A 21,299-nucleotide genomic window follows, 5' to 3' on the forward strand; every position below is an offset into this window, starting at 1 on the left:
TTGACATGCAACTTTTTCCGTATCGTGAATTCTTAAAGCGGATATTTAAAAACATTACGTCATTATATACTATCGGTATATTTTCTTCAAAATAATTTACACTTGGAAGAACACAATAAAACAGTTACATGTACTATATAAGGACAGGATTCAACATATAACTCTGGCTCATTCCTGAAATCTACTCTCAACAATCAACCATGCTGAAGGTGTCCATTGTAGTTTTATTAGTTGCTTTTGCAATACTCTTCTTCACCCTCCCAGTTAAGTACTAATATACTATTTCGTACCTCATTTTTAGATAATTTGTGAATTCTGTGTTAAGTGACATAACATATTTTACAATTAACATTTGGATGCATATTCATTTGTTTTTTGTAGGGGGATTCCCAATATCTATCAACTAATTTTCTTGTTGCAGAACCATAGTCTACAAATAAAGTCTAATCTTGAATATGGAGCAAGTTGGAGACCTAAATATCTCTTAGTGTTTCTACACTAAACATTTCAATTTAGGTAACTGACGTAACTCAGAAAAAGAAATAATAAACTGGGGATAACAAAAAAAAAATTCTGTAAGATTTTCATTTTCATTTGGAGAGGTATTTATGGACAATAATATGTATGTATTAACGTACAAAATCCCTACTTTAGGTATTATCCCCGAAACAAATTTGTTCATTTGTTAATAAAATCGAAGTTAACAATTAAAATAAGAAATAGTACATATCCCAAAGAACAGTGTTGTCTTTTTACAAATAAGTAAATTGCATGTTAAGTTGGTCTTACATTCGGTCTAATTTACGAGGCAATATCAACGTCTGAATGAGATGAAGGTGTTAATGCCAAGACGAAGAGGCCATGATCCAATGCACAGTGGTTCAAAATGTAAATCTAAGCACGACAATTAATCATTTTTCTCCTACTTAACAGATTTCATGAATCTTTGTAGAGCAGTTAGGAATAACATGTTTGTTTTGTACATAAAGTTCCACTTCAATTCTGTAAGAGATACTACTCCATTATAGGAGGTAAATTTAGATAAATTTAATAACGTTCCTCCTGTAACACAGATTTTGATCAAATTTGCACAGTACTTACAAGTAACATATTTGATTTGAGTACAGACTCTTATTACGGTTGTTTAAAATAAACTACAACATTACAGGGCGTTAATTTAGATAAAATTAGTAACTATTCCCATCTCAAACAAATTTTCGTCAAAGTTTATACAGTAGTTACAGTATAGTATATATATATATATATATATATATATATATATATATATGTGTGTGTGTGTGTGTGTGTGTGTGTGTGTGTGTGTGTGTGTGTGTGTGAAAATATCCGAGATAATATCAAAATTGCAGCTGAACAGAGCATAGGTTATTATGAAACTAAAAAAAATGAACCGTGGTTTGCTGAAGATCGTTGCATGGTAGTAGAAGGAAGGAAAAAGGCAAAACTGAAATTCTTACAGGATCCAGTTGAGGCGAATAGAGATAATTATTTCAATAAAAGACGGGAAGCAAATCGTACGCTTAGGAATAAAAAGAGAGATTACTTGAAGGAAAAGCTGAATGAGGTAGAAACAAATAGTAAAAATAAAAACATTAGACATTTATATAAGGGCATAAAGGAATTCAAGAATGGATATTAAGCAAGGGTAAACGTGATCAAGGATGAGAATGGTGACTTGCTTGCAGACGCTCATTCAATCCTGAACAGAAGGAAAAACTATTTTGGACAACTACTAAATATAGCCTACATAGGCCAAATAGAAATGATCGGGACCGAATTTAAATACAAACTGCTGAGCCATTTATACCCGAACCCACACTTTCTGAAGTCGAAATTGCAATAGAATATGTGAAAAATTATACGTCTCCAGGTATCGATCAAATTCCAGCAAAATTAATACAAGAGGGTGGAAGCGCATTATCTAACGAAATTTATAAACTTGTAATGCTAGTCTATAATCGTACCTATATTTAAGGAGGGGGACAAGACTAACTGTAGTAACTTTCGAGGAATATCACTTTTGTTGGCGTCGTACAAAATTTTGTCCAATATTCCTTTAAGAAGATTAACTCCATATGTAGATGAAATTTTTGGGGATCATCAGTGTGGTTTTAGGCGTATTAGATCAACTATTGATCAGATATTTTGTATTCGACAGATAATGGAGAAAAAAATGGGAGTATAAGGGTACAGTGCAACAGTTATTCATAGATTTCAAAAGGGCATATGACTCGGTTAAGAGAGAAGTTTTATATGATATTCTTATTGGATTTGGTATTCCCAAGAAACTAGTTCGATTAATTAAAATGTGTCTCAGTGAAACGTACAGCAGAGTTCGTATAGGTCAGTTTCTGTCAGATGCGTTTCCAATTCACTGTGAGCTAAAGCAAGGAGATGCACTATCACATTTACTTTTTCATTTTGCTCTAGGGTTTGCCATTAGGAAAGTCCAGTATAACAGAGAGGGTTTACAATTGAACGGGTTACATCAGCTGCTTGTCTATGCGGATGACGTGAATATGTTAGGAGAAAATCCACAAACGATTAGGGAAAATACGATAATTTTACTGGAAGCAAGTAAAGAGATAGGTTTGGAAGTAAATCCTGAAAAGACAAAGTATATAATTATGTCTCGTGACGAGAATACTGTACGAAATGGAAATATAAAAATTGGAAATGTATCCTTTGAAAAGGTGGAGAGGTTCAAATATCTTGGAGCAACAGTAACAAATATAAATGATACTCGGGAGGAAATTAAACACAGAATAAATATGGGAAATGCCTGTTGTTATTCGGTTGAGAAGATATTATCATCCAGTTTCCTGTCAAAAAATCTGAAAGTTAGAATTTATAAAACAGTTATATTACCGGTTGTTCTGTATGGTTGTGAAACTTGGACTCTCAATTTGAGAGAGGAACATAGCTTAAGGGTGTTTGAGAGTAAGGTGCTTTGGAAAATATTTGGGACTAAGAGGGATGAAGTTAGGAGAATGGAGAAAGTTACACAACACAGAACTGCACGCATTGTATTCTTCACCTGACATCATTAGGAACATTAAATCCAGACGTTTGAGATGGGCAGGGCATGTAGCACGTATGGGCGAATCCAGAAATGCATATAGAGTGTTAATTGTGAGGCAAGAGGGGAAAAGACCTTTAGGGAGGCCGAGACGTAGATGGGAAGATAATATTAAAATGGATTTGAGGCAGGTGGATTATGATGATAGAGAATGGTTTAATCTTGCTCAGGATAGGAACCAATGGCGGTCCTATGTGAGGGCGGATTGAACCTCCGGTTTCCTTAAAAGCCAGTAAGTAAGTAAGTAGTATATTAGTTTTGTATACACACTCTCATTATATTTGTGTAAGAATTTGTCTCATTATAGGGATGGATTTAGACAAAATCAAAAACATTTGTGTAACACATTTTCATGAAATTTTGTACAATAGTTACAGGTACCATATTTGTCTTGTATATAAACTCTAATTACGTCAGTGTAAGAAAAATCGTCCACATTATGGAGAGTACATTTAGACAAAGTTAATAGCTTGTTCTCTATATAACAGGTTTTCAGATTTTAATGTATTGCTTTCAGTGATTTTATAGTCTCAGAAATTAAGAGTGTATCATCAGAGATTTATGGTACTGGCGACGAACATGGTCAAAAATATTTTATTTTATTTCGTAGCTCATTTTTGGATAAGGGTTCTCTTCTGGCTTATTACAGATGCTGCATCTCTGCACTCCTCAATGAAATCTGACTTGCAACACGCATATCTTCTGATCTTTCCTTCACCAATTATTTTACTAATTTACATATTGTTTTAAACTGTCTTCCGAAAATTATGTTCTTTATCTTCCAAGAGATTATGCAGCAGGAATAGTTTCCGTATTATTCGTGCACGTAATGACCTAGCTGCAAATTTTATTTTTAATTTAAATATTTTTGGTATTTTAGTAAAACCCTATCACTTTTCTACCACATTGCTTACAAAATATCGAAATGTCAGACAGACACCTAATCTTTTCTTTATTCTTCTTGGTATAGTATGAAATAGTCCTGTAAAGCTGCATCTGCATAGTTCAATTTTCCAATGTGCGTAAACATATAATCTGGGAAGAATATTGAAAGAATCAAATTTAAAACGCGCGTTCAATTAAGATGCATGAATATTTTGTTTCTACTGTACATGTGCGCAGTTTTGAACGTAATCTTCACTACAAACATAATTAATAATAAGTATCAATCTTGCCTTCATTGCTTGAATGCGTAAAGTTGAAAGAAATGTTGAACCCTGTAAATACGCCTTAATGTTCTAATTAAACCTCCTTCCCATAATAACACCAATCATTTACTGTAAACGCTCTCTTCTTGAAGGCTTATATACGAATCATCATTCGTTATTCGACTCTTGTTCGAGATATCGTTGTTTCCTTCAGAAAAAAGAAGGAAAGGACCATTATGAATTTCTATATAATGGTAAATAATTATTGTTTAATATTGTTATGGAAACACTAAAATCATTGTTGTTAAGCAAACGAACTGAACGTAAGAAATTTAAATTTTATTTCTAGACTAATTCTGTAAGATTAGGGCATAAATCTATTATGAAGTTCAATTGGTTAATTTATTCAGTATCTTTAAATTAACATCATATTTACTTTCTCATTAGGGTTTTCATCCGTTAGTGTCGATTTGGCACGATACCGACTGACGTTTATTTTCGATTAAGGTAAATCCAGATTGCAGGAATTGTTCCTTCTCATGCACCTTGGAAGAAATGACAAAATATATTAAAAAGGCACAAGTAGCGTACTTTATGGTTTAGTGCCTTTTATAACCCATATATTTATCCAAAATATACTCAATTTTTATCGATATTTTCGGAATTGTATTTTTTTAAGTCTGTTAAAAGATCTAGAATAAAATAAAAATTGAATTTTTTCCCAAACGAATAATAGTTAATATGACAGACACAAACTTTTCCGTAGATCTTTATTTATTATACCAAGAAGTTACACATACCTTCAACTTTGAAAACCAGTAGGGGGAGCTTCCTGCTTTTCCTTGTAACCACTAACTAATTTCATAATGACTATAACAGCCTGACGATAGACGCGAAGTCAACATCTAAACAATCAAATTTGAGGCTCTGCAACAATGCACTATTTTAGATTGCTCTTTTTTTAAAAACTGAAACATGATAGCGATATAAGTTTGGAATAATACTGAACGATTTTTAATTCTACCTTCAAGCGTGACCAAAACTAAATTTGTCTCATTAGATTAGAGATTTGGACCACTCTGCAGTGGTTCACAAACCACTAGCATTTGCTCTTAATGAGTTCAAGGAAACTCTGGAAAACTTCAATAAGATAACCTGAAACAAACAGGATTTCAACCAGGGCCCGCTCGCTTCACGGTCAAACATGCTACCAATTATTCCACAGCAGTATAATTCTTTTGAATTATAAGTGAATTACAGATATTATAATCTCGCTTTGACTAATACAATGGATTATAACATTTTTAATAGTTCCATGCGTAATCTAGACAGATGTTATTAATCTTCTTACATACTGTGAGTGACAAAATGCACCATATTTCATTGTGATTCATTTCTTTATTTAGTTGATTATGGTTTGTTGAAACATACAGTTATTGGCCACATTACAGTTCTTGATATTTGAATTGTTACTATAAGACTGGATGTGAATATACAGGGTGTTTAAAAAATACGGGGCATAATTTCAGGTATGTATTTCCCACATGTAGACAATCAAAATAGTTCATTACAACATGTGTCCGGAAATGCTTTATTTTCGAGTTATGGCCTTCACAACATTGAAATTCACCGGAACGTTTTTCTTTCCGCAGGTCGTTGCCGTCAAAGGAGACATTAAGAGGGCACTCTGACAGTTCATTCCGAGGCGAAGGTTACATTCAGTGTTGTGTGAGCGTTAGACTGTGCGACATGTATTCAAATCAAGAGCTGGCAGTGATACAATTCATGTACGGTAAGGCGGACGGCAATGCTGCGCTGGCTCGTCGTTTGTACCAGGAGAGGTACCCACAGCGACAATGTCCAGATCGGAAGACATTTGTACGTCTTCATTACCGTCTGTGCGAGTATGGAAAATTTAACTCTCCTGCTTTGGGAAGGGGACGACCAAGATCTACAACTCCAGAAGTACAGGAGGAGATTCTGGAGGCTGTGAACATGACTCCTTCTATCAGCACACGAAGGGTAGCGTTGCAAGTCAATGTTCCTCATACAACTGTCTGGAGACTGTTGAAAGAGTATCAATTGTATCCTTATCATTTGCAACGTGTACAGGCCCTGTCAACAGCAGATTACCTTGCACGAGTTAGGTCCTGTCAGTGGTTCTTGCAGCAGTGTTGTGTAAATCCGAACTTTCCTTCCTTAGTATTATTTACAGATGAAGCACAGTTCACACGAGATGGCATAACAAATTTCCACAATCAGCATGTATGGGCGTATGAAAACCCACGTGCAACTGTTCCATCTCATCATCAGGTGCGGTTCTCCCTCAACATGTGGGCCGGTATCATTGGTGATCGATTAGTTGGACCCCATGTACTTGTAAACAGACTTACGGGGCAGGCGTACACAAACTTCCTGGAAAACACCATACCTCATGTTTTAGAAGACACTTCACTGATCAATTGTCAACACATTCTCTTCTTACATGATGGCGCTCCTGAACACTTCAGTCGTACGGCTCGCCGGTACTTGGATCGAAGGTTTCCTGATCGATTGATAGGCAGAAGTGACCCAATTGCTTGGCCTCCACGCTCACCTGATCTGAACCCTCTCGATTTCTACTTGTGGGGCCATTTAAAATCATTGGTTTATTCGTCTCCGGTGCCTGATTTGGAATGCCTTCGGAATCGAATTGTGGCATGTTCTTAGGACATACGCAATACTCCTGGAGTTTGGGATCGTGTTCGCAGGTCAATGAGACATCGATATGAGGTCTGTATTCAAGCAGGAGGTGGACATTTTGAACATCTTGTGTAATGACAACGACCTGCGGAAAGAAAAACGTTCCGGTGAATTTCAATGTTGTGAAGGCCATAACTCGGAAATGAAGCATTTCCGGACACATGTTGTAATGAACTATTTTGATTGTCTACACGTGGGAAATACATAAATGAAATTATGCCCCGTATTTTTTAAACACTCTGTATTTAGTTAATATTCTGCCAGATGGTAGCAGCATGTTTTCTTATTTTATAGTTATTTGATTTCACTGGTCAACAACCAAAATATATCGGAAATGAAATTAGGCGTTTCTTATTAATTTAGGAGTACTAAAAACGAAAATGACCTTCATTTTGCTAGATTAGTTCTCATTTCGATTTTGCATGGCCTTTTTTCTCGAATTTCACCATTTTCTCGAGATGATATTTATTTACATTTTAAATATTATTTATATTTTTATGTTTGTATTTAAATACATAGTGTAATGACACAGTAAGAAATATATAAATATGCAGTATACAGATTTATAAATCAGTGTCACACAATTACAAAATTCACTAAAATTCACCATTTAGCTGCCAACGAGAGATATTTCTTATAAAAGTAAACCTTCCCAAATTAATGACTGAAAATGAACTAAATGATCTCGTTAGCACCTTAGAAATACCGAAGAACAAGGCGGAGTTACTATGGTCATGACGTAAGCAGTTTAATTAATTACCTAGAGAAAAATATTAAAATTACAGACAAATTGTCAACATACCCTGGAAAGAATTTTTTCTATGCAGGATAATCTGTATTCTGTAATGATGCTGATGGAATAATAGATGCCATGGAGTTTGAACAAATCGCAGACGAGTGGCGCCTTTTTTATAGACTCATCCAAAGCCAGTCATAAAGCATTAATACTGCATAATGGCAATTTTTTATTTATTTTATTTTATTGGGTTATTTTACGACGCTGTATCAACATCTAGGTTATTTAGCGTCTGAATGATATGCAGGTGATAATGCCGGTGAAATGAGTCCGGGGTCCAACACCGAAAGTTACCCAGCACATAATGTCAATAAATTACCAAGTTTTCCAGCCGGACATTCAGTATTCATGAAAGAGACATATAATAACATTAAGGTATTAATTAGGCGTTTGAATTATGATAAGTAAAAGTGGTGTGTATTTTCAGATTTGAAAGCAGCGGCATTAATATTAGGACTTCAGTAGGGTTACACAAAATACTGTTGCTTTTTGTATGAATAGGATAGTCGTGCAAGAGATAAACACTATGTAACTAAGTTGTGGCCCCTTAGGCAGAAGTTAGAACCGGACATTAAAAATGTTATTCGCATGCCATAGATAGACGAGACCAAAATAATATTTGCAGCGTTGCATATTAAACTTGGAATTATTAAAAATCTATGTAAAGGGAATGAATAGAGATGAAGGAGCTTTTAGGTACCTCTTTCATAAATTTCCACGACTGAGTGTTTCTAATATCAAAAAGGGAATCTTCATAAGTCCACAAATTATGAAGTTAACACTTGATGAACATTTTCATAAACTTCTAACAGGCAAGGAGAAAATCGTTTTTGAATCATTCCAGTTGTACAAATATTTTGGAAACAAAAAAGCGACAAATTACAGGGAATTAGTCGACAATATACTGATGGCCAGGGAACGGATTTATATGGACTAAAAATATATGAAATATGTAAATATATATGTAGTTATTTTTACCAAAATATGGAATTAAATATGGATTTTTACCAAAATATGGAATTAAATATGGACTTAAAAAAATAAAAAAAAATGACTATGTACGTTAAATATTGGTACATTTTAATCAAACTAAACAAAAAATATAATGGACGTACCTTATCTTCCAATGTAGTTTCAACAAAACACAATTTTTATTGTCTGTTACCATAACAATAGGTTACAAACATTTCTTTCAAGTGCTGAAAAGTGAATCTTCTTCTATTGTCTCTGAGGATAGATTTATACTGACTAAAAGAGCGTTCGACGTCACAAGAAGTAACTGGTACATAATTCAATTTCACAATGTCTGCTGGGGATAAGTCCAAGTTAATCTTCACTGTTGATTCACCACTCATCACAGCAACAACCTTTTGTAGTTCTTCATATCCAGGGTTTTTTGAAAGTACAGTGTCCACCTTAGCTCTTACTGCATCTGCAACTTTACCTCTACCACGATTCAGTTGTTCCACAGTACTATTTATAATTTCAAAACTTTCAGATAGTGAAAGGTGCCTATTTTGGAGACTTTTGAGCGTTTTTATGATGCATGAAAATGTATGCTGAATGTGAGCTAAGTCATTCTTCACACTTATGTCACAGGTAACTGTTTTCGCAGTATCAATTGAGACTGCATCTTCAGAGTCCAATGCAAGGAGAACATTGTTAATAGAGTCTATATGTTCGGCATAATATTCAACTGCTTCTAGCCATGTACCCCATCTAGTTAAAATTGGCTTTGGTGGCAATGGAATTTCAGGGTACATTTCTTTCAACACGTTAACTCTACTGGGAGCTTTGAGAAATACTTTTTTCACTGATGAAATCAACAAATCTACTTTAGGGAAATTGTCTCTGACCACTTCTGCCACACGATGAAATGCATGCGCCACACAAGTAAAATGAGTCAATTTAGGATATACAACAGATAATGCTTGTCCAGCTTTGACCATATAAGGGGCAGCATCGCTAATAAAGAATAACACATTATCGTACATAATACCCTTTGGCCACAGGATACCCATAGCTTCGTTGAACAGTTTAACTATAGTTTTGTTATTGCACTTTTCTAGAACATCACAATGTAAAAGAATTCGTTCAGAATATTGTTCACTTAACAAACCGATAACTACATTACCAACAAGTCTACCTTCTTTGTCGGGAGTCTCATCAATGGAAACCCAAATTGAACTATCTTTAATTTCATCTCTTATCTTCTGTATTGTCTCATCGTAGATGGATGGAGCATACGTCTTCCTAAGTGTTGACTCATCCGGGATTGTATGTTGAGTATATTTTTCAAGGAATTCCCTGAAGACCTTATTCTTTAGTTTGTAGAGAGGAATATCAGCAGAGATGAGAGAACGGCACAGGTCGATGTTAAACTCAGATCTTACATTCGATGTTGTTGGTTGTGTTAAAAACAATTGTCTCTGCTTGGAATTTAGTTGTTTGTTGGCCTGATGTTTACTAGTTGTAATGTGTTGTTGCACCAGGAACTTTTGTGTAGATGATACTGCACACTGACACAAATTACAAAATAATATTTTATTGTCAGTTGATAAACCATCTTCTTTAAATTCTGAAATGTAACTTGTTAGTTTTGATTTTAAATTGACTGAATGACGTACTTTTGGCATATTTACCGTCTTTATAGTATGATTTACAAAACTGAACCTATGTGTACTCTGACTGGCATTTAACTGTTGAGCTGCACAACTGAAGTCTGTTAAAAATTTTAAATTAAATTAATACAGTTTTGTAACTTACTTTCCCATTGTTGATAGGACTGCTAATTTTCAAATAACTCTGATGTTAAAGGGATTACTGAACATGTGTTTAAATCTCTATTGTTGAAATGTATTTTTAAAAGTTAATGGAATTTTGTTTTGTTTTATTGTTAAACCTAATATAATATGGACTGTTTTATATGAAATATGGAAAATATATGGAAATTAACGAAAATATGTACTAAACTCTAAAATATGGAAAAATATGGAAAATAAAAGTAGGATTTTTCAACCCTACACATTGTGAAACATAAAGATAATGCAAAATATAAATTATATTAGCTTTATAAGTAAATATGTATTTACATATAAATCCTTTCCCTGCTGATGGCATACAATATAATGGGGTGCAAAATGTCTCTTAAAATGCATTTCCTCCACCCCCACCTTGACGTCTTCCCTGATAATATCGGAAAAGTAAATGACGAACATAGGGAACGTTTTCACCAAGATACCGCTACTCTAGAAAGAAAATATCAGGGTAAATGGAGCACTACGATGATTGCTGATTATTGCTGTTCAGTAATAAGGGATTATCCGGAAGTAGAATATAGAAGAAGGCTAAAAACCTACGTCTATAAATATGTACTTAATATGACATAATATTTAAAATTTCTACAATTTTGGTGTTTATTGAATATCTTTTCTTGACTATCTTTTGAACTAGACACGATAGAAAACGTCCAATGACATTTTCGAAATCAACACTCACTTTCCATAAGAATCAGCTACTTTGACCTTTGAGGTACAAAAAAGAAACATTACTTGTTATTTTGTGGCGAATGGGAAAATCATTTGTAGTATATTATTAAGTTGAAAGTATCTTGAACATACGAACAAACTATTGGTGTTTACTTCCGATACATGAAACTTGTTAAAATTTGTTGACTAGAAAAAATTTCCTGCAACAGATAGCAGTTTAAGATAAAATACAAGTTTCTGGAAAATATACATTAGCAGTCTTTTCTTTTTGGGAAATTGCTAAGAAGTATACTGTCCTTGAATCATAATAATTGCTCTTTCTTTTAACTGGTGCACATTATTATTCTTCCAATTATGAGGTAAATACATGTTTATTTTCACTTAACATTCATAAATCGTAACAAAATACAACCTATAAATGTTGAAAATATAATTGCTAATTACTGATTCATTTCTAACGCATTTTTCGGTTTAGGACGCCCCAGTCAATTACTGAAATTATTAAATAATTATGAATGTCTGTTATTTTAATTCACTCAACTTTTACTATTTCACTAGTATTTTTATTTTCAATCCGTTAAATGTTTGCATAGTTATTAGCCACGTGGGTGACCAATAACCATACTTATAAATTTCAGACCCAGGTTAGGTTATTTTTAAGATGCCAAAATGGGTAGATTGTAAGCCAGAGGCAATGAAGGCAGCATTGAAAGAAATTTGAAACTCATAGCAGTTCACTTTAGAGTCATTGCTAAAGAGTAAGGTGTTCCTAGAGCAACCCTCCAGTTCAAAATGAAGAATCCTGAAGCAGAAAGATGATTTGGATCTTATTGCTCAGGAGGAAATTGATAATGAGGATACTGAATATGTTATTCCACATCAAACACTGGATGCAGAGAAGTTTACTAAAAAAATTATGGCCGACAATATCGAAAACACGCCTATTATAAATTCAAGAGATGAACCTTGAAATGTGATCTCTCACGACAATTTTCTTATCTCATTTTTTATATTTACTGTTGTATCAACTACTAGGCTTTTTAGCTTTGATGTGATTGGTGACAGCGAGATGGTATTTAGAGAGGTGAGGTCGAGTATTCTTTATGGATTACCTGATTTTAGAATTACATTTGGGAAAACCTCGGCGAACGCATCCAGGTAATCAACCCAAGCTGGAATGGAACCCACCCCGAGCAAAATTTCGGACCGGCAAGCAAGCAACTTAGCCGACTGAGCTACGCCAGTGGTCGACTCCCCATAACAATACGTCAACAAGTGTGAGTGCATAGTGGAGTAGTTAGCATTTTAGAGGTGAAAATATTAATGAGAAAACTTCTTCCATGCTCAAAATGTCAGGAATGTTTTAATTAGCATATCTGTAGTGCGGCTAGAAATACCTAAAATAAAATGCAAATGTGATAAAGAAAGATTCCCGTTTTCGATAACATCACAGAGATACCAAGATATGCACAGAAAGAATCGGAAAGAAAAAGTTGTCCAAGAAAAGATGAAAGAATAAATAAATAGAAAAAGTGAAGGTGCAAAAGAAGAAAAAGAGAAAACACAATTACGGAAAACAACAATCTTCAGAGAACTGCAAAATTAATTAAGTCCAATTTATAACATTTGCAATAAAAACACTAAGCTTTTCAGTGAAATTTGATGTGAACAATCTCCCTACGTCACTCTTGTTATAAAGGAGAAGATTCACGGACCTTACCTGTAGTTCGAAGGATTATGATTACCTTGAAGAACTTAATAAACTAGCAACACATAAATAAGGATCTATACAAGGAAGATTAATTTGGATTTATGTTTTACATAAAACTGGAACATGGGCAGAACAATACGTGGATAAATGAAGTAATAGCAACAGATTATTTTAACATTTACAGCCACAAGAAAAATAAATCTTTACTATAGTTGATACTTGTGGAGTGGTCTTCAATTATACAGTCAGTGTCCAGCAACCATAAAGAATAGCAAATAACTATAATTTCATATATATATATATATATATATATATATATATATATATATATATATATATATATATTATTCGGTCGCTAGTAGCACACCCTACTATTTATTCAATTTTATGCCAGTTGTTTCAATAAGAAATAATTGACAATTACAGTTGTACCATCAGTTTCTTCTCTCAACAGAAAGCATTGAAATCCTCCATATTCAAACATAAAATTTTCCTTAGGTGGCCAATAACTGTATGGTAACCTATGTGGTTTGTTTCTGGTATTGCAAATTGTAACATATACATACTCCAACAAACTTCAGGAGTGAATTAGTGATAGAAAACACATTTTACTTTTCTTGTCGGAGTTCATCACTCGCCTGAGCCGACATCACATAATTTCATTGACTGAGCGAATCATATTGAGCAAATATTTCAGTAGGAAATTAACTCCTGCAGATCTCTAATTAATTGCAGTTGAGTTCTGGCTTTGTAGCAATTTCGTTTTAGCACTTCAAGGTGGGAACTCAGTTTTTCTGTATCTTTGGCGAAAGTATGTATTTTCAAATAATTTTATTGTTTATAAACCATCGCTGGAAGATAATTGAAAAAATCCCCTACATTTACAGTAGCAGAACTAGATTATAGTTCATCGGAGAAGGAATTTCATTCTTACAATTTGTACTACATTGAACATTTACATACAGATTCCTCCGCATCATCGATATTTCTGGGAATTTTCCATAATATCCTTTACATGTCCTAATATCAATTCCTGACTTTCATTATGATTGCGAGACTAGATTTTGTGATCTTTCTGTCTTATTTCAATAATATTGAGAGGCCGAAGATTGGACAAATTTGATCTTTTAATTATACAAACAAGACATTTAGGGACAAAGATTTGATAGTCTTCAAACACTGTCAAAATCATAACCTTCCTTTAATACCTCGTTTAGGTCCCTCAATTATCTCTTAAATAATAAACAAATCTGCGGCGTGATTGTTAGATAAGAGCCAGGAGAAACTCTTGCTTCAAGACCAAATGGCTCAGCAGAGGTGAATTAACATACAACGAGAAAAGAGGTGTTGAATGGTTAGCACTATGATGTTCCCAGCCGTTGTAGCTGGTTTTCTCAACCGCATTTCTCTACCTATCGTTGCTCACCAAATGAATCTCCATGCTTGGTGGGCACTGGTCCCAAACACAGCGAGTCCTAGGCAGAATGTCATATCACGACGCCACAGCGGGGTAACACGTATCACTAACAAATTCAATTTCACTCCTTCATTTTTTGGATATCAAATCATTGCGTAAAATAATTAGGAGGTGGCTAATTTTCTCACAATACTTTCATTCTTAGACGAACAATTTTGAAAAATACTTTTAACTCGATTCACACGCTTTCCAAATGACTACGACAATGAAATCACTTTGGATATACAGTCAACAAATTCTTCCGTCACTTTTCTCTTTTCTTTCGCTATTCCTGCATTATTAACTTAGCTTCCCTCATCTCATTTTCCTGCCTTACTGCAATCTGTTTTGAGACACAGTTATTTTGTTTTACAGTATTAAGTGCCATTATTCCTGCTTTCTTGCGTAAAGTCATGCGGCTGCGATAATCTCACTTTTTCACAGCCAATTTCGCTGGCATGATATTATCTGTAATTTTCAAATTGTTTTCGTTTTATGAATCCTAAGATTAAGCATAATATATTACGAAATATAATTAGTGTAATTATGACGGAATTTAAAAAGGAAATTGATAGTTAACTTCAATAAAAATAATTATAATTAATTCATTCATGTCATGTTACGTCAGGTAGTACTTACAGAATTTATATCAGACTATCACTGTAGTCCGTGTACCAAGTGTACCATGAGTAGGCACAAATGTTGAAAATTGAATTTAAGAAATTATGTTTATACTTATTACTACATATACTACATGTACCAAAAAGATACTTGTCTATATTAAAACAAATATTTTTTACTGAAGGCGTTTTATAAATTTGCTAACTGACATAAAAGATTTTCGTGTCTTATTACTTTGTGATGACATCATTTTATTGACATACATCATTTACGTAATCAACTGACAGTACTTAGTTTTCAGTTTCTTATTATTTTTGTTGTTTCTTGAGAGATATTACTTTCTGCAAATATGTGTTCAAAAAAAAATAAGCTGTATATTTATAAAATAACTGTTCTTCACTTATAATCCTACATTTTATGTTCATTAGTTTGCAGATAACAGTTAATATGTCCCTGTATATTTTTACAAAATACCAATCATCAGTGTTGTCAAATATACCACCAGTAAGAGAAGAGATACGAATATGACGTTTTCTATCACATCCACTTTTTTATGTAAATGATCTAAAAAAGGAAACTAGAGGTTTTATAAACCATACACTTAGAACTAATTCCGTACTACTCTGAAATTTGACGTAGATAGAAATGGTAATGATAAAATTTCGTTATTTTCGAAAGTTTTGTAATAATTCCAACTCATGACCCATTTGCAAGTAACTACATTTGATACATAATACGACAATATTTCACATCTTACTAGACGTCAAAGAACGAAAATTATTAAAGTTAAATACTGTAGTTAGCATTACTTTAGTAAAATTATGAAAATCTATGACAATCTCTAAGATATTACAAATTGAGGTATTCTCGCTTGTTACATCTTGGATTAGAACAACATTAGCCACTTACAATGAAGTTTCTTTGTTTACAGCCTCATGCTCTACGGTTCTATGCATCTTCTGCTCACAGAGTCACTGATTCCTCTTCGTACAAAAAACAAACCATTTCCTCCTATTAGGAGGACACCTACAAGAATTTTATTATCTGAAATTCAATGCTGGTAATATTACGTATACATAAAACAAACTGTCTAAACAAATCGTATAGCAGCAACAAGTACACCTATATTTGTGACATTATTTCAGTAGTGATTACATTAAGTTGTTCTATTTTCCAAGGAACAGTTTTCCAATAAACTTACTTATGCCTTTTAAGGAAACCAGAGATTCACTGCGGCCGTCATATAAGCCAGCCATCAATCCTTTTCCTGTGCAAAATTAATCCAGTCCCTATCATCATATCCCATTTCCCTCCAATCCATTTCAATCTTACCCTCCAATCTATGGCTTGGCCTCCCAAAGGTCTTTTCTTTTCCGGCCTTCCAACTAACATTCTATACTATGTATTTCTGGATTCGACCATACGTGCTACATGTCCTGCCGATCTCAAACGTCTGGATTTAATGTTGCTAATTATGTCACATAAAAATACAATACCTGCAGTTCTGGGTTGTATAACTTTATCAATTATACTGTTAGTTCATACCTCTTAGTCCCAAATATTTTCCTGACAACCTTATTCTCAAACACCCTTAATCTTTGGTCCTCTCTCAAACTGAGAGTCCAACTTTCAAAATCATACAGAACAACCACACGTGCTACATGCCCTGCCCATCTCAATCGTCTGGATTTAATGTTGCTAATTATGTCACATAAAAATACAATACCTGCAGTTCTGGGTTGTATAACTTTATCAATTATACTGTTAGTTCATACCTCTTAGTCCCAAATATTTTCCTGACAACCTTATTCTCAAACACCCTCAATCTTTGGTCCTCTCTCAAACTGAGAGTCCAACTTTCAAAATCATACAGAACAACCAGTAAAAAACTGTTTTATCAATTCTAAATTTCAGAATTGTTGATAGCAAGTTGAATGACAAAATCTTCTCAACCGAATAATGACATGCATATTATACCTTATTTATTCTGCGTTTAATTTCCTCCTGAGTGTCATTTATATTTGTTACTGTTGCTCCAAGATATTTGAATTTTTTCACCTCTTCGAAAGATAAATTTCAAAATTTTATATATCCATTTCGTATAATTCCCTGGTAACGAGACATAGGGGAAAGGTCCCTATATTGAACCGTGTCTTAAATTGAAACACTCGATTATTTCCCAAACTGTCCGACAGACTTCACCATAATCCAAGCAGAAGAGTACTGTGTAGCGCAGTGAATGTTGAGTGCAGTTGACCTTGCGTTCGGAGCAGTGGTTTCAGCTGTAAGAAGAGTTGTGTGTTTATGGTGCTTCTGATATAATATTTGACTCTCCTAGCTAAGCTTGTACAACAAATCAGGTAAGATTGTAATAATCTTAATTTATTGCATGTTGTGAAATAGTTACATAGCAACAATATCCATGCGTAAACTCTTTCAAGCAACACGTTTCCGAGTTTAACAATTACTAAAGAATGTAAAATGGCATTGCCCGTAATTTGAACCACCGTTTGACCCCTATATTGAACTGGTCCAATTTAAGAAATCTTGTTATGTTTAGGAGCTTCCAACTGTGACAATTGGTGAAAGAGACACCAACAACCTATATGTGTTGCATGAGTGCAACAGGAACGTATGTTCCTCCCATGTTGATCTTCAAAAGGCTGATATTTAAGGATGAACTGAACAGCAGTGCACCACCAGGTGCAATATGCACATGTTCTGAAAGTGGATGGAGTACTAGCGAGTTATTTCTTAAGTGGTTTCAACATTTAATCGCCATTGTGTAGCCCAGCACTAATAATAAATTGTTACTTATCCTTGATGGCCATTCCACTTACACCAAGAATGTAGAAGCTATCATTCTTGCTCGGGAAAATGGTATTGTAATGCTTTATTTGCTCGCACATACAACGCACAAGCTTCAACCATGTGATGTGTCTTTCTTCAAGCCCCTGTCATCATACCACAATCAGGCTGCAGACAAATGGCTTCGAAGTAACCCCTCTCGAAATATAACTCAGTTTCAGGAGTCAGCTTTAATAGGAGAAGCTTATGGTAAAAATCCTACAGTGGTAAATACAACGAGTGGATTTTCGATAACTGGAATTGGGCCACTCGACAGAAACGTTTTCCAGGACCGCGACTTCGCTCCTACTGCCATCAACCATGAGAATGACCCTAACACAAGTGTTCCAAACTCACCTTCACAAAATCCAGTTCCCTCTCTTCAATCTAGTAGACCTAACACTTCTGAATACATATCTGCGTTCAATTCTCACTGTCCAGAAAAATCTCCAAACATAACTAGGCGTAGGCCTAACACTCTTGTTGAAATATCTCCTATTCCTGAACTTATCAGATCAAGGAAACAAAAAAGCCACGTCAGTTGCAATCGTCATAAGCAGTCCATACAGGAATGAGTTGCAGGAAAAGCAAAGCAAGAAAGTAGCAGGTAGGAATACCCCGACACCAAGAAATAAACCGTTAAAGAGAAAGATCCAATATGGTCAACCAGAAAATGAAGACAAGAAAAATTGTGAATTGTCAGAAACGATGGATATGATCCAGTGCATGAAAAGTAGGATACGGCTTCACCAAAAATGTTCACACGTTAGTGCCAAACAGAAAGTGTTTTACTGTGAAGACTGTGGATAATGGACTCTTTTATATAACAATGAAAACTCTATATTTGTAATTCATGTTCTAAAAACAAGGTGTTTTTTTATTACCTAAAAACTCCAGTTTTCAAGGAAATTGATATTATAATCATAAACGTCTTTTGTACTTTTGTTGCTAATTAAATAATTGCTTTAAGTATAGGACAAAATATTTATATTTTCTATTAATAAAAATGTTTCTGAATTTAAAATGATGTGGTTCATTTTAAGATAAGGCTGGTCCAATTTAAAGACCATGTTCCTAATTTGGACCATTTCGCACCTTCCCAGTTTTAATTTTTTATTTAAATAATGACAATATTAATTAGCAATTGTGTTCAGGCTATGTATAGCCAAAGAGACTGCAAATGTAATGCATATTTTCCTGATAAATTTGATTTGAGATTATTGCCACAATTTAGTGTTGAAGGCTAAGTGGTTCAATATAGGGGCCTTTCCCCTAATCATATACTTTGACATTCCTGTGTTTACTTCCAAACCTATCGCTTTACTTGCTTCAAGTAAAATTTTCGTTTTTCCCTAACCTTCTTGTGGATTTTCTCCTACCAATTACACGTCGTCCGCATAGATAAGCAGCTGATGTAACCCGTTCAATTCCAAACTCATCTTGTTATCCTCGATTTTCCTAATTACATATTGTTGCGCAAATTTAAAAGTAAAGATGATAGTGCATCTCCTTGCTTTAGCCCGCAGTGAATTTGAAAATCATCCAACAGAAACTGGCCTATACGAAATCTGCTGTACATTTCACTCTGACACATTTTAATTAATCGAACTAGATTCTTCGGAATACCAACTTCTATAAGATTATTATACAAATCTTCTCTCTTAACTAAGTCATATGCCTTTATGAAATCTACGAATAACTCATGTACTGTACCGTTACACTCCTATTTTTCGTCATTATCTGTCGAATACTAAAATTTCTGATCAATAATCTATCTATTACGCCTAAAACCACATTGATGATCACCAAAAATTTTATATACATACGGAGTTAATATTCTGAAAATAATATTGGACACCACTTTCTACGACGTCAACAAAAGTGATATTCCTCGAAATTTGCTACAGTTAGTATTTTTTCCCCTTCTTAAAAATAGCTACAATTATGGATTCCTTCCATTGTTTTGGTACAATTTCCTCTTCCCGAATAGAAAGTATAAACTCATAAATTTCGCTACATAATGCGCTTCCATCCTCTTGTATCTATTCTGCTAGAATATGATCCATACCTAGAAATATAATTTTTCTGAATTTCTATTGAAATTTCGACTTCAGAGATTATGGGTTTCGGGTGCAACGCCTCAGCAGGTTGTATTTGAATTTCATCCCCATTATTTTTATTTGGCCTATGTACTTTTAGTAGTTGTCCAAAAATAATTTTTCCATCTGATCAGGATTGAATGAGAGTCTGCAAGCAAGTCATTCTTCTCAAACTTCATCGCGTTTACGCTTACCTGATATCCGTTCTTAAATTCCTTTATGGTCTTATATATATCTTTAGTGTTTTTATCCTTCCTATTTGATTCTAACTCATTCCGTTTCTCCTTCAAATATTCTCTCTTTTTATTACTAGGTGTACCACTTGATTCCCGTTTCTCATTGAAACAATTATCGCTATACGTCTCAACTGAATCCTGTAAGAATTTCAATTTTCGCTGTTTCTTTCTTTGTGCTACCATTGAGCAAACTTTATCAAAACCACGTTGTTTTTCTTACATTCATAATACCCCTTGCTCTGCAATTTTGACATTATCTCTGATATTTTCCCACAGGCTATTATCATCTAACTCAAATTATAACTATTAGTGAAACAATTATAAATGTATTAATAAATCCCATTTTCTTGATAAAAGTAAATCTACATTTAAAAAATTGAACCTTTTCTTGACACAGCGTCTAATTGAATGCACAACTGAAACCAATGTATTTACATGTCAAAGGCATGATAAAAGGTTTTAACTTGCAATTCATTATTATCTTTGTTAATATTAGGCTTTATATTTTGTTTCAGAATTTGATTCTGATAAGAATTATGATTATCATATCATTTATTAATGGCAAAATTTGAGTGAACTGAAATGTCATTTACCTCCTATTCCTCACTTAATACAAAATTATCATTGTCAAACATGAAAACTAAATTCTGATTACATAACAAATTAGGCTTATTGGTATTCACATACGCTCCTAAAAGTTGATCTACATGTACGGACATTCACACATGCATGCACATGCAGGGGGAGGAATTATCGGGGACGAGGAATTATCGAGCCCTATTGAAATTACTTCCCACAGGGTAGAGTCATTTGGCCCCTTTTATTTCTGGCTTTTGTAAATGACCTACCAGTTAACGTCGTGTCCAGGATTTGCTTATTCACGGATGATTGTATCATATATAGGGTGTTTAAAAAATACGGGGCATAATTTCAGGTATGTATTTCCCACATGTAGACAATCAAAATAGTTCATTACAACATGATTGTGTCTGGAAATGCTTTATTTCCGAGTTATGGCCTTCACAACATTGAAATTCACCGGAACGTTTTTCTTTCCG

Source organism: Periplaneta americana, chromosome 13 (assembly GCF_040183065.1).
Source record: "Periplaneta americana isolate PAMFEO1 chromosome 13, P.americana_PAMFEO1_priV1, whole genome shotgun sequence".
Taxonomy (NCBI): domain Eukaryota; kingdom Metazoa; phylum Arthropoda; class Insecta; order Blattodea; family Blattidae; genus Periplaneta; species Periplaneta americana.